The following is a 25,820-nucleotide window of genomic DNA, read 5'->3' as shown; positions in this document are numbered from 1 at the left end:
GATAAATGTGTAAATTTTACATGGACAACAACCAGGCTAGAAATTTAAACACAAAATGCTTGATCCACGAGACAGCAGCACTGATCACCACACTACTGTGTTGTCCCAGTAAATATTTTGTTATAAATAAAACAGTTAAGGGAGTTTTCTTTAGATAAAGTATAGCAGGAGTGCATTAGTAGGAAAAGACAAGCTTCTTTACTAGCAAACAATAAAAGTAAGTGTCTACTTAAGCTAAGAAGACAGGCCACGGATATTCTGCAGTGGCCTTCCTCAAGAGTGCTACTTCTAAAGAGTCTTCAAAAACAGAACTAATTTTTGGTAACTTAAATAACTTAGCTGCTAGGCAAAGAAAGATGGGAGATATACAAGACAACAATAAATATGTACCATATATCTGCATGCTGAACTAGTTTTGCTGGTCATGGCAGAATGTAAAGCCAGGGCTGGCCCTAACAATTGCGGGGCCCTATGCGAAACGGATTGCGCGGGGCCCAGTCGGGGTAGGGATAAGGATAATAAGTGAAAATTAAGATTTGGTATTAGAAAATAAATTCGTCTTTACATTTTATTCATTCTTTACTAAGTACAAAATCACGATCAAATTAACTTTACTTTACGAGCCTTGCGTGTAGCGAAGTCATACAGTATATCATCAAAATTTTGTTTCCTACATAGATCACACTCAATAGCAAGAATTGCCAAATTGTTCAATCTATCTTCGTGAATTGTTGACCTCAAGTAATTCTTGATTAGTTTGAGGCGCAAGAAGCTTCTTTCACCAGATGCCACAGTTACGGGTATTGTTAAAAATATTCTGAGTGCAACAAAGTAGTTTGGGAAAGCAGTGTATCTTTCATTAGTGGGCAGATAAGCCAAAATTTCTACCGGGGTTTTGGCGGTATCTGGTAGAATATGCCTTAAAGATTCCATTTCATCTGCTAATTCTCGCCCACATATATCTGCTGACTGGTCTGTTGATGACGTCAATGCTTGCTCGAGGCTCGCTGTAAACTTTCGTATGTCATCACGCTGAAGGCTCTTGAAGCTGACAAGAAACCCAAATAGATTGTGGTTTGATTTCAGCTGTTCAAATCTCGACTGCAAGGATTGAATTGCAGTGTCCACAATTCTGTTGAAGCAATTTATCCTGTAGTCATCTTCAGCATTTCCAGGTGTGAAGTTTTCCACAGATTTATCATACTGCCTTTTCCTTTGACGTTTGGCTGGAAAGATTGCAACAACTTCCATGTTTTTAGCCAATTCCTTTGCTGTAACAAGAATCTGAACAAACCCATCAACTCTCAGTTTCCTTAGCCAAGTCATCAAGTTGTTGTACGAATCCATTGCAGTGCTCAAATCTACTGTTTCACCTTGCAGTTCTTTACTCACAGAATTGACTTGGAAGAGCACGTCGTACCATAACACAAGTGACACTAAGAATTTGTACTGCTTCAATGTTTCATACAGTGTTTCTGCTTCACTTTTAATTATCGCATCATTAGTCTCTTCAGCTAATTCATCGAGTGCGTCACAAATTTCAGGCAATTGATAACGAAGTGCTTTGACACTATCTATTCTACATTCCCACCTTGTTTCGCACAGAGGTTTTACAGACAGATTGGAAACATGCTTTCTGAATAATGACCATCTCTTTGTAGATGCTGAAAAGATAGTGTACACGCGTTGTATAGTTCCAAAAAAGGTTAACGCATCAGGGCATGTTTTGACCATGTCTGCTACCACCTGATTGACCTTTTAGGTAATTTTCTATCCATCTCACACCAAAAATCTGCAAAATATAGCAGAATAAAAAAAATGAACAAAATAAAGTATTTACTGATTTATTACATCATTATTGCATTTGATTACGTGATTTAACGTTTGAACGACAATTTGCATTTGATTATGTCACGTTTGCATTTGATTACGAGTAAATAAAATTTAAAAAAATACCTTAAGTCTACCAATTTAGGGGAACTTGAGGTAAGATGAACCACTTTTTAAAATTCCTTGTCAAATCCACATTTTTTGCTTTTTACCAGTAATTTTCAGTCAAATTATTGTTAATGATTTGCATATGCATGCGCTTGTCGCTTAGGGATGAATCGGTACGTTTTGAGCAAGTGTTTGTGAAAAAAAAATTTTTTTATCTTACCCCTACTACGGGTAAGATGAAACAATCGTTTGGGTAGACGAATCACATTATTTTATTTTGTAAAACTATCTTAAACATTTGAAATGAGAGACTATTCATAAAACAAATTGTATAAAGATACAAGTTGACGTGCCGATGATTCTATGGCTGACTGTTAACATAGGGTGGGTTATCAATGTACAGGATCTTCGAATTTTATACAACGCTTGTTTCTGAGGAACAAGCTTTACTCACCGGTGAAAAAATCTTCGTCTGGCAGAAAAGAGAAAATTTAACTCTTTTAGGGCGGATGTCGACTTTTGTCGACAGGAGAGGTTGAAGGCGAATGTCGACAAAAGTCGACATCCAGGGATAGAGGGTGACAATCAGCTGTTAATGGCGACAAATCTCACTGTCACGTCACAGGCATTCCCTCTGTGCTTGGAGGAATGCTAGACTCGTTGACTCGGCAAATAAACATTGCGTGTGCGTGAGTTGCGAAATGTAAACAAAGGCAAGATGGCACCGACATGTGAAAAGGCAGCAAAGCAAGTGCAGAAAAGAAAACATTTGGCAGACGTTGTTTTGCGCATTATCGCGGAGTCGGACTCTTGATTTTTCAGAATCGGACTTTATTGGCAGTGATCAGGAGATCGCGCAAGAGAGTTAGAAGCAGGCATCAGCTGATCAGACACCAGCCGATGCCGCGCCAGCGGATCTGCTGCCAGTTGAGTGCCTTCACGCAGCCGATGCATCTACGGCAAGGTTCGCATGGGATAAATACACATACATTGATCCGTTGAGAGCCGATCTGGCTACCGGAGTTTACAAGACGGCATGGCTTGCTTTTGGACACGACAGATCACCAGCTGCTGTACTTCAGGCTGCTCTCTCCTGATGCTGCTTTTCAGCTACTGTCAGACGAGACAAACAGGTAGGCAGAGATTTTTTTTGAATCGCGGGCTGCGTTTGCATCGCAGTCTCTTTTTTCAAAGTGGAAACCCACAACGAAAGACGAGATGAAGCGCGCTGTGGCATTACAAATAGAGATGGGACAGAACTGGTGATATAACTTCAGGGAGCATTGGTCCAAACGTGTTTTGTCCCCTGGTGGCTTAGGTACGTGCTGCTGCAAAGTTTTATTCACTTCTGTAATAAACAGAAGCAAATCCCATGGGGTGAGCCAGGCTATAATGCCATACATAAAGTTCATAAAGTTTCAGAAGATGAAAAGTAGTGACAATACGGTTTTCATGCAGGCAGAAAACTTGGTGGCAGTGGCATGGCACGATGGCAAATGGGTGACTTGTCTCTCTACAGTACACACTAACAATATATGTTAGAAAATGCAGCAACAGACAATTGAAAAATAGGCATCAAAACAACACATATTGTAAGGAGTGCAATGTGGCAATGACTGAAATTGGCTGCTTTGAGCGAGATCAGACTTTGCTGTGTAAAATTTATGTGATATGTATGTGAAATCATAGAGTATGCAGGCTCATACAACATGCAAGACAGTAACATTTGTCAAAAGTAAATATTTTTTGTTGATTTGATATGTTAAACAATTGCTTTGTGTTCTTTTTTAAAAAATGTTAGTTTTTGGAAAAATATTCAGCCCTGGGAGAAAAGAAACAAAAAAAAAATTAGCCCTAAAAGAGTTAAGATCTCAAGATGCCAGCCTACTATGAGTCCAAGGATTAATGAAAAAAAAGGGAGGATGAGCTTTTAGCTACCGGGGTCCAAAGCTGTGAAGCAATTTGCCTGCTTGTACAAGCGAGGCTCCTTCAGTCTTAGCCTTACAATCCAGTTTAAAGGCTCGCTATTGTACTCTAACATATCCCTTTAGAAGTTCTAATTAGCTTTGTTTGTTGCAACTCTTTATGCTATTCATTTGAAAAATAATAAGTGTTTTTTGGTTTGTGGTATTTGGTACACTAATGTAATAATTATAACTGGTACTCTGTTCTATTTCTCTTCTTGGTGTCCTGATGTGGTCATTGGTGACGCGGCATACATCCAAACTCTTTACTGGCCCATGGGAAAGAAGACATCTATGGTACAAGGCATGAAAAGATGGAAATATTCTGTTATCATATTAAATGAGCCAGGAGGGCTCAGGTGTCCTGCCCTTTGTTTGGGGTCTCACTGTGTCTATTATAACTTGCTGTGGACCAACCTAGGTTTATTTCTCTCATTGATGCTGCTGAGTGGAGTTTTTGTTTTCCTCTTTTCTGCTGTCAACTGACCAGAGTTCAGTGACAATGTTAAAGGACACAGATTGTTAGGCTCCATTTACGTTAACCTGTCTGCTTTCTCTTCTTGTGTGTTTAAACAAGTCTGTATCATTATGTCTATGCATTATGTAAATGCTATGTTTGTTAAAACCATTTTACCTGTGAACTTGTTATAGCACTCTGCGAAGAATGCTATACAATAATAAGCTGAATTTAAAATAAATGGAATTATTTTTAATGAATGTGCACTAAAGTAGAGCAAACACTCCAGGAATTTCATATGTACATTTATTTTAGGCCTTGTTTCAAAAAAGATTTCAAATGCCTTTATCCTTTCAATTTTCATATACGTGATAGTGAACTTTTAATTTTTTGCTAAATTGCAGAGCTCTTGGTCAAAGATGGGTCTTGGGTTTTAGATTTAAGAATATTTGCTTGTGGTGTTAATTCCATGAGACATTCCCTAAGCTCCTTATTTGCCACAGCTTTAACATATGCAGTTAATAACCTCCCTGATGCAAAATTCTCAATGGGAGTGAAAAGGAAATAAATTACACTTGGAGTACTGCAACACAAACATTTTACCGGTAAGCATCGTTTTACTCTAAAAGAACAACTTAAATGAAAAATATTATGAAAGTCAACAAATATTCCACTAGTCTAATATGCTACCCCGCAGTATATATATATATATATATATATATATATATATATATATATATATATATATATATATATATATATATATATAAACACGTAATTATCAAACTGCAGATTATAAATCAGTATAGTGTAACAATTTAGTCATTTTTAAATTTGTAAATGATAAAAGATTTTACCATATATCTTCTGTAAGGCTTATCTGACTAAAAACAGTGAGTATATTTTTATAACATTCTTCTTCTTGTTAACAGGCTGACGACTTTTCTCTTTTTGTTGCGAATCTTATTTCAACATAGGTAAGTACACAGTCAAGTAAGCAAAAATAAAGAGAAACCCGAAAATAGGTACACAGTAATTAGTATAATGTGAGCGTACATAAGCTGACTCTGCAATAATAAGTTTTAAATTAAAGTGTGATTATTTTGCCATGTAAAAAATCATGTATTACAATTAGAATTGTTGCATTTTTGTTGTTAAATGATGTTTTTTTTTTTTTTACATATTAGGAAGTGTATCAATGCACAAAGAATAAACTTCATATGCAAAGAACTTGTCACAGAATGTAACGGTCCTTTGTCAAGCAATAGTTCAACAAGGAACCACACAACTCAGTAAAGCACCATATAGTGCCATTAGAGAACCATTATTTTTAAGAACGTAATTAAGTGAATTGGTGTTGCTATCTTACCCTTTGTGTGTGTGTGTGATCACCCAGCAATGGAGTGGCATCCTGTCCAGTTATTGTTCCTGCCTTGAATTCTGTGATTGCTTAGATAGATTGCAGCTACCACCAGATCCTGCCCTGGAAAACCAGGTTAGGAAAATGAATGCTTATATTGTTGATAAAATAATTTTAACTAATTTATATTATTTTAATTAATTTACATTTATATTCTAAGAAGCTGATAGTTCAGTATAAATAGTCTAGCTCAACAGATTTAATAAATTATCACTTATACATAATGCTGGTTATTTCATAATGACACATTTTGTCCTGATGTGACATGTTTACACTACGAGCAGCAAAACCACAGCATTTTTTTTTTATTTGTTTGTTTCTTGCTGAAACGTTCATTGTTATAAAGATTCTGTAAGCATTATCACAACTGACTCTACTATTGTGTATCACAAGTGTATGTAATGTTGGATTGGCACTTATTTGTATTCTTTTGCATTTTTTAATATTATTCAATGTTGCCTGTGCCGTACATTGCACATTTTAAAGAACATTACAAGAAGCAACACTGCACATTTTCTTGCAAGGATAGTCAATTTGCTGAGGTTAAAAGAGAAAACCTGACATTAATTTTGTCATGTACATTTATTGTTGTTTTCTTCCCACTTAGATTACTTGCTGTGGTGACCATGTCTGAATTTAATCAGTCCGTCACCTCAGTGGTGCATTTGATCCTGACTGGGTTTCTTGGGTTCAGAAGTGAAGAAAGCAGAAGAGGTTTGTTTGGAGTGCTGCTGACAACTTACCTCTTAATACTCCTTGGGAATTTTATTTTGATCCTCATCTTTGCATGTGACAGGTTGTTGCACACCCCTATGTACGTGTTAATTTGTGGACTGGCTGTTTTAGACATTGGCATCACAACAACCATTATGCCTACTATGCTGGCCATGTTTACCTTTGAGCAGATCGCAGTACCTTTTGTGCCGTGTGTAATTCAGATGATTTTCCACATGGGCCTGTTCACAACAGAGTGCTTTCACCTCGCGTTAATGGCTTATGACCGGTACTTAGCTATCTGTAAACCACTTTCCTATCCCAATTTAATGTACAATAAACATGTGTTAAAACTGATGGCTTGTTGCTGGGTGGCAGGCTTTTTCTTTGCTGCCTCTTCTGTGACCCTTGTTCTTAGGTTTCCGCTCTGTAGGCCTATTAATATTGGTAACTGCTTTTGTGATGTTGTTTCTTTGCTGTTCTTGGCCTGTGGAGATATTGTCATTACCAGCTATATTGTATTACTTTTTGGTTTAAGTGTTACCTTCATTCCACTGATTTACATCTTGTTTTCTTATGTACGCATAATATGTTCAGTGCTAAGAATTCCAAGTAGTAAAGGTCGAATGAAGGCCTTCTATACTTGTGGCACGCATATGCTGGTCATTTCTGTTTTATTTGTCATTGCCATTGGTGTCTTTATCTCTGATAAAATTCATGGTGCATCAATGGATATCCGAATAATGGGTCTGATCACCCAGAATGTTTCCCCACCTTTAATGAATCCAGTAATTTACTGTCTGAGAACCAAAGAAATTCAAAATAGTTTTATGAAAATGCTGAAGAAATTCAGAAATCTGCCTTTCAGTGTACAGGAGTACAAAATGTGAAAATAACCTTAACAGACTTCACTGTGTATATTCATCTCTGAACCGCAGAGGTATTACTTTTTGGTGTAGTTTATAATTCCTTCAAATTACTGATTAAAGTAATGCAAATATCTGAATTTAATTTAATTGGATCAAATGAGGGTTAGGTTAGTTTAGCCTTGAACTTGATGGCCATTTCTAAGCCCTGGCCTTCCCACTCATTCATTGTATAAGTGAATACAGTCTCTACTTTACTCTTAATTTTGCCTGTTTTTCACCTACTCCTTCTCTCCCTTTCTTTAATTTCTTTATAATATTCAATTGTTGTAGTTAGGCAGCATAGAATGGTGGTCTGTAGGGTGACGCTGGATATCGAGAAGAGGAGGAAAGTGAGGACAGAGCTAGGAATCAGATGGTGGAAGTTGAAAAAGAAAGACTGTAAGGTTGAGTTCAGGGAGGAGGTGAGACAGGCACTGGGTGGAAGTGAAGAGTTACCAGATAACTGGGCAACTATAGCAGATGTAGTAAGGGTGACAGCAAGAAGGGTGCTTGGCATGACATCTGGACAGAGGAAGGAGGAAAAGGAAACCTGGTGGTGGAATGGGGAAGTACAGGAGAGTATACAGAGGAAGAGGACGGCAAAGAAGAAGTGGGATAGTCAGAGAGATGCAGAAAGTAGACAGGAGTACAAGGAGATAAGGTGTGAGGTGAAGAGAGAGGTGGCAAAGCCTAAAGAAAAAGTGTATGATGAGTTGTATGACAGGTTGGACTGTAAGGAGGGAGAAAAGGACCTGTACCGACTGACTAGACAGAGGGATGGAGCTGGGAAAGATGTGCAGCAGGTTAGGGTGATAAAGAATAAAGATGGAAACATACTCACAAGCGAGGAGGGTGTGTTGAGCAGATTTTGAGAGGCTGATGAATGAAGAGAGTGTGAGAGGAAAGATTAGGTGTTGGGGAAATAGTGAATCAGGAAGTGCAACGGATTAGCAAGGAGGAAGTAAGGACAGCTATGAAGAGAATGCCAAATGGAAAGGCCGTTGGTCCGGATGACATACCTGTTGAAGCATGGAGGTGTTTAGGAGAGATGGCAATGGAGTTTTTAACCAGATTGTTTAATGCAATCTGGGAAAGTGAGAGGATACGTAAGGAGTGGAGAAGTGTATTGGTGCCAGTTAAGAACAAGGGAGTTGTGCAGAACTGTAGTAACTACAGGGGGATAAAAATTGATGAGCCACAGCATGGAGAAGAGTAGTGGAAGCTAGGTTAAGAAGTGAGTTGATGATTAGTGAGCAGCAGTATGGTTTCATGCCAGGAAAGAGCACCACAGATGCAATGTTTGCTCTGAGGTTGTTAATGGAGAAGTTTAGAGAAGGCCAGAAGGAGTTGCATTGCGTCTTTGTTGTCCAGAGGAAACAATATGATAGGGTGCCTAGAGAGGAGCTGTGGTATTGTATGAGGAAGTCGGGAGTGGCAGAGAAATATGTAAGAGTTGTACAGGATATGTACGAGGGAAGTGTGACTGTGGTGAGGTCTGCAGTAGGAGTGACAGATGCATTCAAGGTGGAGGTGGGATTACATCAGGGATTGGCTCTAAGCCCTTTCTTATTTGAAATGGTTATGGACAGGTTGACTGATGAGATTAGATAGGAATCCTCATGGATTATGTTTGTGATGACATTGTGATCTGTAGCGATAGTAAGCAGCAGGTTGAGGAGACCCTGGAGAGATGGAGATATGCTCTAGACAGGAGAAGAATGAAGGTCAGTAGGAACAAGACAGAATACATGTGTGTAAATGAGAGGGAGGTCAAAGGAATGGTGAGGATTTTTTTAAGAACAGTTTTTCATACAGCATCTTACTGTATCTTTCTTATTTTGGTAACTTTTGGTGCTGTCTAGTAAATTAGATTTGTTTGTTTATTTCTATGGTTTAGTTCTTGAAACAAAGTTTCCTGCATATACATTATTAATTTCTGTACTGTTTGTTATAATGTCTGTGGGAGAAATCAAACATATTAATTAAAGAAAGAAACTTATCCTCTACTAGGACAAGTCTGAGAAACCTCTTTGAGTCAATAATCCTGCAGGAGAAAAGCTGTTCATTGCTTCAGTTACTCTTCAGTAAATATTGAACAGGGAGCATCCATCACAGCAGTCTGTTACAGAATAATCACAAAATAAAGGTAGAAGTTTATACTTATTGATAACGGACTTTACATAACAGTGCTGATTAATGCATACATATCATACTCTGATTGGTTAAAAGACTAAAATAAAAGTCTTTCTCCATTATATCCTTGTTCTTCAATATTTCCTGAATTAACCTCGTATTCTGTTACGAAAACTGTATACATGCCAACTAGCATGTCTTACTATGTGCATGAAAGAAAATTGGCTCAGCCAGTTTCTTGAACCATTGAGCATTCTGCTTGTTTACTTGACCATTTTCGCAGTCTCTTTATGAAGTATTGAAAACATATGCTTATATATTTCACTGTGCACTGCAAACCAAAATACTTAACTACTGTTACCTCTAAATTATTCTCTCACATGTTTTTAGATGCGTAATATTTTTCTTAATATACAGTATCTTGTCATATACTTTATTTGTGTCTACTGTTTTCTTTATTTTTTTTTATCTGTTTGTTCATCTTTGTAATCACTTACTGCATTTCCATTGTTTGTAAATGTATTTAGAAGTGTATACATTTTTGATTGTAAATAAATAAATGTTAACTTAGAAACTATATTATCTTATTCGTTTTATGTTACTTTTTATTATAAAAATATTCTATTTATTTGAATTTTTTTTTCAAAAATATTGTTTCTGTTAATATTCTGTATATATTCAAATGTAATCCTTTTTGATTCTTTAATCTTTCAAATAAATTTAATGTGTTTAAAATTTTAAAGGGTATCCATTGTGTTCTATATTTTTGAAGTAATTTGTATTTGTTCAATTCCTTTATTATTCATGGTTTTACTTTACTATTGTTACATTGTGTTTTTTTTCTAATAATAATGGTGTTTCTGATAATATTTGTTTTCTATTTTAATGTGTTTTTCTTATATTCAGGCCTTAATTTCTTCAATGTTATTAATTTTTTTGTTTTTATTATTTTCCTTCTTTAGCTATACTTATTTTAAGATCTTTTTTTCTAACATTTGCTGTATTTGACTTCACAAACTATAATATCACCTTTTTACGTCTTATTTCTTTGATTTACTGTATACTTATTTTTCAACATAGGTGTACTGTCTCTTTAAGAGATTTATGAATTTTCAAATTTAGCATCATGGGTTAATTTTCCTAGTGATAACTGCTTTATTGGTTGATCATGAATAATTCTTTCATTCTTTTCTGCTATTATGTCTGTTCTGACTGATATTTTTTGGTCATTATTAGATTTTCATGTCTCTCTAGAACAGTGTTTTTCAACCAGTGGTGCGCCATGAGAGCTACCCAGGTGTGCTGTGGAAATAACAGTGTAGCACACCGGATCTGAACCTGAGAAGGACAAGCTCCTCATGTGCTTGAGAATTGTCTGAGGAAGAGAGGACTACCTGGAGAAGCTGGCATTAAAGCAATTCGGCGATTGCTATGTTGCTGATGCAGCACTTGGAGCACTTTGGACACGTCTCCTGGTTGCTTTAGTGTATGAGATATAATGTATTTGTGGTTAGTAGAACTGTGGTGTGCCTTGGGATGTTTTTGGTTATAGAAAGTGGCCACCACAGAAAAGAGGTTGGGAAACCCTACTCTAGAATAATATAAACATCTGCTTTTTATACACAATTCATCCTTAACAGAACTAGAGAAAGACAACGCCAAAATGGAGTCTCTGAAGCTTCTCACAGATCACTGGCACAATGCCTGTACTTCATAGGCCAAGTTTAAAATGAGGGAACCAGGATGTTATAGCAAAACATCTGATGTGTCTTATTTACTATGCTTGCTTTCTTTTCTCTTCTTTAGAAACCACAAACCACTCTTTCTTTCCACTTCACTCTTATAATAAAACTATTCTAATTAGTGGGCATGAGACAATAGACTTCACCATGATAACATACGTATTGCCTTGTCAAAAGCTAGAAAGACGTACTGCATGTTTAGTGTTATTTATTATGAAATAATGAATAGATAGGTAGATTGATTACAAGGCACTATGTGATAGATAGATAGATAGATAGATAGATAGATAGATAGATAGATAGATAGATAGATAGATAGATAGATAGATAGATAGATAGATAGATAGATAGATAGATAGATAGATAGATAGATAGATAGATAGATAGATAGATAGATAGATAGATAGATAGATAGAACTTTATTTTCCCTAAAGGTAAATTTGCCTTTTTACAAAGGCTCTTTAAATAAATAAATAAACACTCGCTATGGTCTGAACATACATCAGAATGACTAAAAAAGAAGAAACATTTTCCAGACACACTTCTACTGAATAATTTGTTGGCTTTTTTCTTTTTACGGTTTTCTGTGGTTTTCCCGATCAAATCACCGTGCTGTGCCTACATTGATGAATTGAAGGCCAGAGGTCCACATGACCATCATCATCAAACTCTTCCATGTGAAGCCTGAAAACCATGAGGACTGATCGAGGTCATCGGACCTTACTTTTATTCTTTGTTAAGAATGTTATGTTCCCTTATATTAATTCTTATTTATTTTGTCTTTTTTCTCTTTCTTCATCATGTAAAGCACTTTGAGCTACATCATTTGTATGAAAATGTGCTACAGAAATAAGTGCTGTTGTTGTTGTTGTTTGGCTGAAAGTCCTCAGTGTTCGTGTGTGTGGAACATGACCCGGACACAGACAGGCGGACACGTTTAAGTCACCCACAACACGTTTATTCTTCACATTCATATTTATAATAAGTGCAGCACAAACCCCAAAAGTCCTGGACAACAGTCCAATGCCTCACTTTCTTCATGCCGCCTCCTTGCCTCTCCAAGACCCTGTCTTTCTCCACTCCCGACTCAAGCCCCGTCCCGGCCGGGTCGCCCCCCCAGCCACCTGTGACAGTGTGTCACAGAGAGGATGTGCAGCATTGTTCATAATGGCATCTCAGTTTTGTTTTCATTCTCTCCTTCGCTTCGACCTCCAGGGGGTACAGAGCATGTCCCTTTAATTAGCGTGTTGATTCGGTGAGCCTCTCTTGAAGTGATGTTACCAGCTCACCACTGTTTTTATGAAAAAAATCTTGAATATTATCTGCACTGCAGTGTCATGTAAATTAGTGTATGCAAGTGAGAATTCCACTTGGCTTTGTGAATGTGACAATAATGACCCATAATATAAAAACTGCAATGGTGCAGGTGATCTACAACAAGAGGACTCGTATAGTCCAGGACCAAATTACTTCATAATGTGAGATGCACCTGCCTTCTTTGGAACAGGAGCAATTGTGGATATTTTCCACAGTAGTGGCACTTTGTGGTGCCTTAGGTACAGACTGATTTGGTGACAGAAAGCATCGCAAAGTTGGTCTGCACAATCCTAAGATCTTGAGGACCAACTCCATCTGGTCCTGCAGCTTTTCCTGTGTGTATCTTCCTCAGTTGTTTTCTCACTTGGTCTTTAGTTTTGGATAATAAAATGGCAATAATCGTTAAGTGGAAGAATTTTGGGACCTTACTAGAGTTGGCTGTCAGGCTAAACTGAGGAAGAAGGGCCTTGATCAGAGAGGTGACCAACAACTCAGTTGTCACTCTACCTTTGCCTCTGAAGTCCTCTGCTGAGATGGGCGAACCTCTCAGAAGGGTGACCATCTCAGTAGCACTCCATCAATCAGGTGTTTATGGTGTTGCAGCCAGACTGAAGTCTTAACAAATTAACTACCAATTAGACTAAATGAACCCACTCCTGAGTACAACTCCAAACTTCATTTGAAATAATAATAATCATTACATTTATATAGCACTTTTCTCAGTACTCAAAGCGCTATCCACACAGGGAGGAACCGGGAAGCGAACCCACAATCTTCCACAGTCTCCTTACTGCAAAGCAGCAGCACAACCACTGTGCCAATGAAAGACTGACAGCATGAGGAAAAAGAGTCTCTAGTCAGATAGGACCAATATTTAAACCCTTTGAGAAGATCTCCAAGCACTCTGTCTGGCAAAGACCTGGCACTGCTTTTCAACTGCCTAATATCATCCCTACAGTGAAGCACGGTGGTGGCAGCCTCATGCTATGGGTTTGCTTCTCTGAGGCAGGGATAGGGACGCTGGTCAGAATTGAGGAAAAGGATGAATGCAACCAAATACAGAGAGGTCCTTGAAGAAAATTACACGCCACCTCAAACGGGGGTGACAGTGACACCTTTCAATATGACAATGACCTGAAGTATATTGTACAGCCAAGACAATATTAGAGTGGCTTTAGGACAAGTCTCTTGACTGATCTTGAGTGACACAACCAAATCCTAGACTCAAACCCCATAGAACATCTGTGGAGAGACCTGAAGATGGCAGCTTACAGATGATTCCCGTCCAATCTAATGGCGGTTGAGAGGATTTGGAAAGGAAAATGAGATAAACCACCCAAATCCAGGTGTGCAAAGCTTGTAGTGACTTACCAAGAAGACCTGAAGCTAGAATTGCTGCTAAAGGGGATCCTACAAAGTACTGAAGTAAGGGTCTGAATACTTATACGAATGAGAGATTTCAGTTTTTGATCTTTAATAAATTTGCAAACCTTTCTGAAAATAGGTTTTCACTTTGTCATTATGGGTTACTGAGTGTAGATTGATGGGTAAAGATGGCAAATGTACCCATTTATAATTAAATCTACAACACAATAAAGTGTGCAGAAAGTAAAGGGGTCTGAAGGCTTTCTGAATCCACTGTAAACCTGCCAGGGTGATGATAAATTAAATTGAAAGTTTATTTCCCTTTTTAATGAGATGTTTATTTCTTCATTAAATGGTTTCTAGCAAGTAAACCTTTTTCCTCAGGTGCCTTGCTGATAACTCTAATCGTGTCCTCAGAGGACACAATGGAGGTATATTATCACGTCTGTCCTCACACAGCAGCAATTCTGTTCTGGACCAGCATCTGGTGAGCAAGTAAGCCATTTCTGTTTCTACTTTTAAGGGAAAACATGAATACCAGCAAATTCATTTTATCTACATTTTTATTCTGAAAATGTTTGAGTTGAATTTTACTTTTAAATACAACAAAAGAGAATATTAAGATGTTGTAATCTTTTATATATTACTGTTACTAATATTTTAAAGAAAGGCCACTGGACTTGCTTGTATTTTTTTCTGTTTTCTTCACTTCTTTATTATATATAAGAGCACACAACTGTCAGTGCTGTTCTGTTGGCTTCCAATGTCTTGTCTTATCAGTTCATCAACTTTTAGATACAAGAAAACTCAAAAGAAAATTAACAAGCAGGTAGGAGAATGTATATATATATATATATATGTACAGTATGTATGTATATACAGGTATGTAAAAAAAAATACAAAACGCAATTCAAAATAATGTATTATAGAAGAAATTCTGAATTAAAGGTGGACCATGCATTCAAAAAGAGATGGAAAGAAGTTTTTTTTTAAATAAATTAAATACAGTACTCCACAGAAGTGAGTACACCCCCTTGAAAATTAAGATTTGTATTCATTTCTCAGTGTAACCAGAACAGTTGGAAGAATTTTGACAAAACTGAGTTTAACTGGTTTATTAATAACATAAAAGTTTGGTCACCGACATCATTAAGATAAGAAATTAATACATTTTATTCAAATGAGGGGTTTCAAAAATGAATACACTTTACAACAAATTCCACCAAATATAAATGTTTGTACAGCCTCCATGATTTTTAAGAACATCAACAACTCTTCTAGACATGGAGTGAACAAGTTGGCTACAACTACTGTATCTTTTTCCATTCTTGGAGAACAAGCTCTTTTAGAGCCTGGAATTCCACCTAAACTTACAACTCCACAGGAAAACACTGTCACCACCATGTTTTACTGTGGATACCATTCATTTTTCATTATACTTACAATGCCATACAGTTTGGATGCCTCCAGTTCCAAAAAGATTTACTGTTGTCTTATTATTCTAAGTACATAATAGAATTCCAATAGTCTTCACCTTATTCAACATAGGCCCTGGCAAATGCTAAACGGACCCATTAGTACATGAGCTTTACCAAAGGCTTCCTTCATGGACGACACCGTTGCATGCCACTCCTCTGTAGCATACTTCATATTATGTCATGGGAAACTGCCCCTCTGGTTTGTTGCTCTACCTCTTTAGCTAACTGTGATGAACTTGCACAGCGATTTTCCTCAACTCTTCTTAATACAAAACGCTCATGTCAAGATGTTAGCTTCCATAAACACCCTGGACATCTTAGAGAGCTGGCCACAAGTCCATCCTTGTTGAATTTCTGAATCATTTTTGCTAATATATTCTGACTGATTAGCAGTGCTTTATTACTTTTATTAACAACTTTATTTATCAGGTCTTGTGACATTTCTCTTTCATGTGGTGCCAGTATTGTCAACACTGAATGAGAGGGGGGGTTTACTTGTTAAATGCCACCCTGTGTGATGAGTGATTAGATTCATCTTTTTTTTTTACATTTTATTGCATTTAATAAAATCAAAAAACATTACATACAAGCAAGTCAAATTTTACAAAACTAGGTTCAAATCAACGATTCATCTGTTGTTGAGTTCCTGTTAATTAGCATTTTGTTAAGTTTTATTTCTAAGAACTTCATTGGGGTATACTCATTTTGCACCATGGCCTTATATCATTTTGTTAAATTTTGTACTAATAAATCTCATTTGCAACCAAAAAAAGAACTAGATTTGGTGGACTGTTTTATGGTATACAATCCTACAGTTTGACATGATGCGCTCTTAAAAATAAACTGCCAGAGCAGTTCTTCAGAGCAATGCCATAGGTAACTCATTTTTGGTTCCTAAAGACTCATTTACATGAAGGTTCCAGAAAGAAGCTTTATGTAGTTAGACCCATAAGTGGCACTATATAGTAAATAACCACAAATAGATGGTAACACATTTCTGAAATACCAGTGAGTTATGATTTTAAAATGACTCTTGCTGCATAAAATAACATAGGCTAAGTCCAGTTTTTTTAATCTGCTAGGTAGCCTACTGTACATTTAAGATCTTTTTTTCTAGATATTAGGAAGTTTTTCAAAGCACAAAGAACCAACATCATGTGCACAGGACCCATTCCAGAATGAAACAGTGCTTTGTCAAGCCATTGATCTACAAGGAACCACAAAACCGTACAGTACCGTTAAATAACCGGTATTTTTAAGAGTGTAGTTAGGTGAATTGGTTTTGCTAATTTAACCCTCCTGTGTGTGTGTATGTGTGTGTGTTTGTGTGTGTGCTCACCCTGCAATGGAGTGGCGTCCTGTCCAGTTGTCATTCCTGCCTTGATTTCTGTGATGGCTAGGATAGACTCCAGCTGTCCCACAACTCTGCCCAGGATAACGTGGGTTAAGAAAATGAATGAATGAATGAATGCTCATGTTCCCTACAAAATAATTTTAATTAATTTAGAAGTACCATATAGTTTGTTCATTTTAACAATTATAAACTATGGCGTCCATGGGCCACTCCTGCTTCCAAAACACCCAACACACACAGGCTCAGACACAAGTCTTAATAAACAAGAGGGTTTATTCCGGGGAAATTCGTCTTCGGAATCATTTCCCACACCACAAACACATTTACAATACTGTAAGTAGCACACAGCAATGCCCTTGTTTCTCTGTAAGTCTGTCATCCTCTATATATCTCTCTCTGTCTCCTCCATTCCTCATGCAAGCTTCATCTTCCTCCTCCTCCTCCTCCTGACTCTGGATCCTGGAGTTGTGGCAGGCAGCTGAAGCACTACCAGGTGAGGAGTGTGCCCAACCAAGTAGGGCTTACCAGACCCTGCAACTCCCCCTGGCAGCACCCACGGAACCCAATAGGACTCCAGTTCCCATGATGCCCTGTGGGAATCCATGGCGTTGCTGCAACCCATGGGGGCTGTCATCTAGCAGTCCGGTGGAAAAAATGCCCTGTGTGCAGTCTCCCCCGTTCCTTCTCAGCTGAGGTCATCCTGGCTGATTAAGACTCCCGGCTGTACGTCACAAAACAAATAATAGGAGAAACCTGACAGTTCATTTTAAAGAGGCCAGCTCAACAGATTTAAAAAAATATTCCTTATACATACTGCTGGTTATTTCATAATGACACATTTTGTCCTGACTTGACATGTTTACACTACGGGCAGACAAAACCACAGCATTTTTTGTTTTTTTATGTATTTATTTTTTTCTTACTCAAGCATTCATTTTTATAAAGATTCCATCTGCGTATCACTACTGACTCCATCATTAACACTGCCCATTTTATTACAAGGGTAGTCATTATGCCTTTTGCTGCAAAGATTAAAAAGAGAAAGTCTAACCATGATTTTATCATTGATTCCAAATAAATATAAACATATGTTAAAAATGTACATTTACTGTTGTTTTATTCCCCTTTAGATTTCTCGTCGTATTGACAAATGTCTGAATTTAATCAGTCCGTCACCTCAGTTGTGCATTTGATCCTGACTGGGTTTCTTGGGCTCAGAGGTGAAGAAAGCAGAAGAGGTTTGCTTGGAGTGGTGCTGACAACTTACCTCTTCATACTCCTTGGGAATTTTATTTTGATCCTCATCTTTACATCTGACAGGTCGTTGCACACCCCTATGTACGTGTTAATTTGTGGACTGGCTGTTTTAGACATTGGCATCACAACAACCATTGTACCCACCATGCTGACCATGTTTACCTTTGAACAGATCTCAGTACCTTTTGTGCCTTGTTTCATGCAGATGATTTTCCACATGGGCCTGTTCACAACAGAGTGTTTCCACCTCGCGTTGATGGCTTATGACCGCTACTTAGCTATCTGTAAACCACTTTACTATCCCAATTTAATGTACAACACACATGCATTAAAACTGATGGCTTGTTGTTGGATGGCAGGCTTTTTCTTTGCCACCTCTTGTGTGACCCTTGTTCTCAGGTTTCCATTTTGTAGGCCTATTACTATCAATAACTGCTTTTGTGATATTGTTTCTTTGCTGTTCTTGGCCTGTGGGGATATTTTCATTACTGGGTATATTTTATTACTTGTTGGTTTGAGTGTTACCTTCATTCCACTGCTGTACATCTTGTTTTCTTATGTACGCATAACAAGTTCAGTGTTAAGAATTCCAAGTAGTAAAGGTCGAATGAAGGCCTTCTATACTTGTGGCACACATATGCTGGTCATTTCTGTTTTATTTGTCATTGCCATTGGTGTCTTTATCTCTGATAAAATTCCCGGTGCATCAATGGATATCCGAATAGTGGGTTTGATCATGCAGAATGTGTTCCCCCCTTTAATGAATCCAGTAATTTACTGTCTGAGAACCAAAGAGATCCAAAACAGTTTTGTGAAAATGCTGAAGAAATTCAGAATTCTGCCGTTCAGTGTACAGGAGTACTAAATGAGAGAATAACCTTAACAGACTTCATTGTGTATATTCATTTCTAAACTCCAAATATACTGCTTATTGGTGAAGTTTATAATTCCTTGAAACTACTGATTAAACTAAGGCAAATATCTGAGTTTATTTTAATCGGATCAAATGAGGGTTAACTTAGCTTAGCTTTGAAGTTGACGGTCTTTTCTATTCCCTGGCCTTCCCACTCGAGTGAATGCACTCTCCACCTTACTTTTCATTTTGCCTGTTTTTCACCACCTCTTCCATCTCTCCCTTTCTTTACTTTCTTTATAATATTCAATTGCTGTTTTCGATTTCTATTTATATCTTTTTAGTCTAAGTATCTTTCTCTCTGTTAATTGTAATATTCAATTTGCTTCAACATGCTTATTGTGTTGCTTCAGCAAGCAGAATGCCATCTTCCTTGTACTTTGAATACTACTGAGTAGCAGTTGGGGTTTCTTCCTCGACTAATCAATTTTTTTTTTATTTCTTTGTAAATGTTTTTTACCTTTAACTTCATTGAGTTCAATTTCATGATACATTTTTCTAAGTACAATTTTTCTCACCAACTCATTCTTGTTTTTGTAACTTTTGGCATTCTTTAGTAATTTACATTTGTTTGTTTAGTTATATGGCTCAGTTCTTGTAACAAAATTTTCTACATGTCCTTTGTAAATTTCTGTACTGTTTCTTATAATGTTTTAAATGTGTAATATTTTGTTCTGATTATATCTTGCCATATAATTTTTTACTATTGTAATCCATTGTTTTATTTAATTTTTTTATCTGTTTGTTAATCACTTACTGCATTTCAGTGGTTTGTAAATTTATTTAGAAGGTTATATATTTTTGATTGTAAATGAATAAATGTTATCTTACAGAATTATATTATTTTAATTATTTATTTTATGTGTTTCTTGTGTTTACTTTCATTTTCTTTTGAAAAATATTTTTACTGTTAATGCTTTGTACATATCTAAATGTAATCCTTGTAGATTCTTTAATCTTTTGAATAAGTTTAATGTTTTTAAAATTTATAGGATATCCATTGTGTTTTATATTTTTAATGTAATTTATATTTGACCAAATTCCAGGAACATTCTTAAAATAAGATTATTCATAGTTTTAATTTACTAAAGTTCCATTGTGCTTTCTTAAATAAAAATTGTGTTTGTTTATTTTATTGACAATATTAATTTTCTTATTTTAATACTTTTTCTTATATTCAGTCCTTAATTTCACCAATTCTTTTTTTTATAATTTTTCTTCTTTATCTATTCTTTTTTAATTTCTTTTTCCTAAAATTTTTTTTTATTTGACTTCACAAACTATAATATCACCTTTTTATATCTTATTTCTTTGATTTATAATTATTTTTCAAAGCAGATGTACTGTCTCTTTAAGAGATATTGAAAATTCATATTTAGCATTATGGGTTATTTTTCCCAGTGATAGATGCTTTTATTGGTTGATCATGAATAATTCTTTTAGTGGTTTCTGATATTATGTCAGTTTTAACTGCTATCTTTTTATTCAACATTAGATTTTAATGGAGCAGCGCAATGGCACAGCAGTAGCACCGCTGCCTTGCAGTAAGGAGACCAGGTTGCATGTTCTCACCATGTCTGTTTGGGTTTCCTCCGGGTGCTCCAGTTTCCTCCCACACTCCAAAGACATGCAGGCTTGGTGAAACAGAGATACTAAATTGGGCCAATATATTTGTGTGTGTCTGTATTTGCCCTGTGATGGACTGGCACCTGTCCGGGGTTTGTTCCTGCCTTGCACCCTATGCTGGTTGGGATAGGCAGCAGCATCCCCTGTGACCTTGTTCATGACTAAGTGGATTAGAAAATGACTGACTGACTGATGGCAGATTTTCATGTCAATGTCGATGTCAATTTATTTATATAGCACATTTAAGCAAACATAATAATGCTGTGGCCAAAGTGCTTTATAAAAATAGAACAAATTAACATAAAACATAAATAGAAATAGGATATATGAACATAAAATAAAATACCTAATAAATAGAAGTAATGTTATATACATAAAAAATAGAAGTAATGTAATATAATCACAAAGAGGAAGCCATCAGTATTACTGAAGGTAACTGAATGCAAGTGAGTAGAAATGAGTCTTTATTCTTGTTTTAAACAGTTCAATTGTGGACGACTCCTTTATATGATGAGGTAAAGAGTTCCACAGACGAGGTGCGACAGCTGCAAAAGACCTGTCCCCTTTGATTTTACATTTGGTACGAGGGACAACCAGAGACAGCTGACCAGAAGATCTAAGCACTCTAGATGGCTGAAGTAAAACACACAGTTCAGATAAATAGGCAGGAGCAAGCCCATGTAAAGATTTAAAAACTAGCAGCAGGATTTTAAAATCAATTCGAAACCTGACAGGCAGCCAGTGTAAAGAAGCTAAAATAGGAGAGACAGAGTCATACTTTCTTGCCCCAACCAGAAAGCGAGTGGCAGCATTTTGGACCAACTGTAACCTGTGTATCAAGGATTTGTTAATCCCAGAATACAGCGAGTTGCAGTAATCGAGGTGAGAAAAAATAAACGCATGAGAAGCTATCTCAAGATCCCTAGAAGATAAAAAAGGCTTTATCTTACCTAATACACGAAGTTGGAAAAAGCAACTCTTGACTACAGAATTTACTTGTTTCTCAATAGAGAGGTTACTGTCAAAGGTAACACCAAGATTGCGGACTTGAGGTTTGGAAAAGACAGAGAAAGAACCGAGAAGTCCAAGACCAATTTGGGCTTTAGCTGATGGACCCACTATAAACACCTCCATTTTATTTTGATTTAGATCAAGAAAATTGATCATGTCTCCCTAGAACAGTGTTTTGCAACCAGTGTGCCTCAACACAGTCATGTGCCATGAGAGCTGCCGTGGAAATAATAGTGTAGCACACCCGTGTCTGAATCTGAGAGGGACAAGCATCCGCAGGTGGTTACGGCCTGTCTGAGGAGGACAGCACTGTCTGGTGAATCTGGCATAAAAGCAGTTTGGCAATCTCTTTGTTAGAGACACAGTTTGGATGCATCTCCTGGCCGCTAAAGACAATCTACCTGGGTGTGTGGTCATCAGCAAGTCTCACAGGGCCATGTATACTGGGCGTATGAGTTACCTCTGAGCCAGAGTGGGGCAGACAAAGGGATGAAGCAGCTTGGAGATGCCACCAAAGTGCTCACGAAGTGCCGTACCTGTGGATGCTGATCTCGGAGCTGCATTTTTTACCAGCTTTTCCTGTAGCCCCGTCCCCTTTGGACAGTTGAACAAGGTTATGAGACATAATGTGCTATTGGTTAGTAGAATAGTCATGTGCCTTGGGATTGTTTTGGTTAAAAAAGTATGCCACCATTGAAAAAAAGGTTGGGAAACCCTGCTCTAGAATAATATAAACTTCTGCTTTTTATACACCCTTCGTCCATCACAGAATTAGAGAAAGACAACACTAAAATGGAGTCTCGGCAACTTCTCACAGATCACTGGCACAATGCCCGTTATTCACAGGCCAAATTTAAAATGAGTCAACCAGGATTTTATAACAAAACATCAGAGACTTTAAAATTTACTATGTTTGCTTTCTTTTCTCTTCTTTAGTACTAGGGTGTTGTACCGTATTAGCCATTATGAATGTAGAGAAAAGCCAAGCAAAATGACACCTTTTATTGGCTAACTAAAAAGATTACAATATGCAAGCTTTCGAGGCAACTCAGGCCCCTTCTTCAGGCAAGATTACATGATTACATCTTGCCTGAAGAAGGGGCCTGAGTTGCCTCGAAAGCTTGCATATTGTAATCTTTTTAGTTAGCCAATAAAAGGTGTCATTTTGCTTGGCTTTTCTCTACATGAATAACTGCAAAATAAATTTAAATTGGTGTGCAGATAGATAGATAGATAGATAGATAGATAGATAGATAGATAGATAGATAGATAGATAGATAGATAGATAGATAGATAGATAGATAGATAGATAGATAGATAGATAGATAGATAGATAGATAGATAGAAATTAACTTCTCCCCGGGAGAAATTTGGCTATTTACAAAACCTCTTTAAATAAATAAATACATAAAGAGAAAAAAATAAATAAAACATACATAAAAATGGCTAAAAAGAAAGAAAATTTTAAGAAGAAAGAAATCTGACTTCACAGTCCCAGTCCCAGTGAGGTGGTATACAGGCATACTGCTCTTGGTGTAAAGGGTGTAAACCCCAGCTGGGTTTCTTGACACACTTCTGCTGAATAATTCTGCTGAATAACGCTGCATGTAAAAACATATTACTATAACCACAAAACAAAAATTAATTTGTCAAGTTGTGTTTTTTTTAATTATATTTTTCTCAAACAATTAAAAAAAATGTTATTTTCTTCCGGGGCAATGCCAGATATTTCATCTAGTGGTTCATAAAGTGGCTCAGGTTGTGCAGTATTACAGCTGTAGTGCAAGTTTATAGTGAGGTAATTGTAATTCTAAGTATAAACAGTTCTACCGGGAGCACTTGATGGACTGATTGAGTGTGTTTATAGCTCTTGGGATGAAACTGTTTCTGAACCTTGAGGTCCGTGCAGGAAAGACTCTGAAGTGTTTGCCAGATGGGAGAAGTTCAAATAGGCTGTGCTCTGGCTGAGTGGAATCCATGCAGATGCTGGTGACTTTCCTAAGGCAGAGTATGTCCTCCAGAGCTGGAAGCTGTATCCCAATAATCCTCTGCATTCTCAACACAATACACTGTATAGCTTTCCAGTCAACTGCTGTACAGCTGTAATTCCACACACAGATACAAGTGGTGGTGCACTGAGAGTAACAACACTAAAGCAGCTATGGTATTTGGAATAACTTGGCCATTCTGTGCACCAATATATTGTAACAGGTTTATTACAATTAGGTGCCTTAAATTTATAAACAATATGCGGTTCATTTTAGTGCATTTGATAAAGCCTACGTCATGGATATGAATCTAAAAAAGAAAGGGAGGACACACAGGAACGGTGGTTCTGTTTTGACACTGGATGCTGGCAGTTTGCAGAATCGAGCAGAAACATTCATATGCAAGGAGTTGTGCCGTTAATGTGTGTGGCTTTATGCCAAGTTTAGTTTTTATATATTGTGATGTCAGCGTGGAAATGGGTGTACGCAACATTTTTGTGTGTACACACCATTTATACATGAGGCCCCAAGTCTTTAGTTAAGCATAATTATCAATATATTATTATGATTATAATTAGTTATATGATAAGAAGAAGGATTTTTAAATCAACTCTAAAAGTGTATTCCTGTAAAAATAGAATGCTAAAAATTGTGAAGTGGAAGAAGTTTAGAACCTTCCTAGATTTGGCTATCTGACTACATTCAGCAAGAAGGGCCTTGGTCAGAGAGGTGACCAAGAATTCAGTGGTTACACTAACGGAGCTTTATAGGTCCTCTCCTTAGAAGGGCGAACCTATCAGAAGAACGTCCATCTTAGCAGCACTCAATACATCAGGAGTTTATGGTGTTGCAGCTAGACAAAGTTTTCTTCTTCTTTCGGCTGCTCCCATTAGGGGTTGCCACAGCAGATCATCTTCTTCCATATCTTTTTGTCCTCTGCATCTTGTTCTGTTACACCCATTTCCTGTATGTCCTCTCTCACCACATCCATAAATCTTCTCGTAGGCCTTCTTCTTTTTCTCTTGCCTGGCAGCTCTATCTTTAATATCCTTCTCCCAATATACTCAGCATCTCTCTTCTGCATATGTCCAAACCAACGCAATCTCGTCTCTCTGACTGTGTCTCCCTACCGTCCAACTTGAGCTGACCCTCTAATGTACTCATGTACTCATTTCTAATCCTATCGTACATATCCTGTACAACTCTTATGTATTTCTCTGGCACTCTCAACTTCTTCATACAATACCACAGCTCCTCTCAAGGCACCCTGTCATATGTTTTTCTCCAGGTCCAAAAAGACGCAATGCAACTCCTTCTGGCCTTGTCTAAACTTCTCCATCAACATCCTCAAAGCAAACAACACATTTGTGGTGCTCTTTCTTGGCATTAAACCATACTGCTGCTCACTAATCATCACCTCACTTCTTAACCGAGCTTCCACTACTCTTTCCCATAACTTCATGCTATGGCTCAACAATTTTACCCCCCTGTAGTCATTACAGTCCTGCACATCCCCTTTATTCTTAAATATCGGTACCAGTACACTTCTTCTCCACTCCTCAGGCATCCACTCACTTTCCAAGATTCCATTAAACAATCTGGTTAAAAACTCCACTGCCATCTCTCCTAAACACCTCCATGCTTCCACAGGTACATCATCTGGACCAATGGCCCTTCCATTTTTCATTGTCTTCATAGCTGTCCTTACTTCCTCCTTGCTAATATGTTGCACTTCCTGATTCACTATCTCCACATCATCCAACCTCTTCTCTCTCTCGTTCTCTTCTTTCATCAACCTCTCAAAGTACTCTTTCCATCTGCTCAACACCCTCTCCTTGCTTGTAAGTATGTTTCCATCTTTATCCTTTATCACCTTAACTTGCTGCACATCTTTCCCAGCTCGGTCCCTCTGTCTAGCCATCGGTACAGGTCCGTTTCTCCCTTCTTAGTGTCCAACCTCTCATACAACTCATCATATGCCTTTTCTTTAACCTTCACCACCTCTCTACTCACCTTGCGCCTTATCTCCTTGTACTCTTGTCTACTTTCTGCATCTCTCTGACTATCCCACTTCTTCTTTGCCATCCTCTTCCTCTGCATACTCTCCTGTATTTCGTCATTCCACCACCAGGTTTCCTTTTCCTCCTTCCTCTGTCCAGATGTCACACCAAACACTCTTCTTGCTGTCATCCTTACTATTTCTGCTGTAGTTGCCCAACTGTCTGGTAACTCTTC

This window comes from Erpetoichthys calabaricus, chromosome 4, assembly GCF_900747795.2.
Source record: "Erpetoichthys calabaricus chromosome 4, fErpCal1.3, whole genome shotgun sequence".
Taxonomy (NCBI): domain Eukaryota; kingdom Metazoa; phylum Chordata; class Cladistia; order Polypteriformes; family Polypteridae; genus Erpetoichthys; species Erpetoichthys calabaricus.
The sequence above is the reverse complement of the archived record's forward strand: the minus strand, read 5'-3'. Positions refer to the sequence as shown.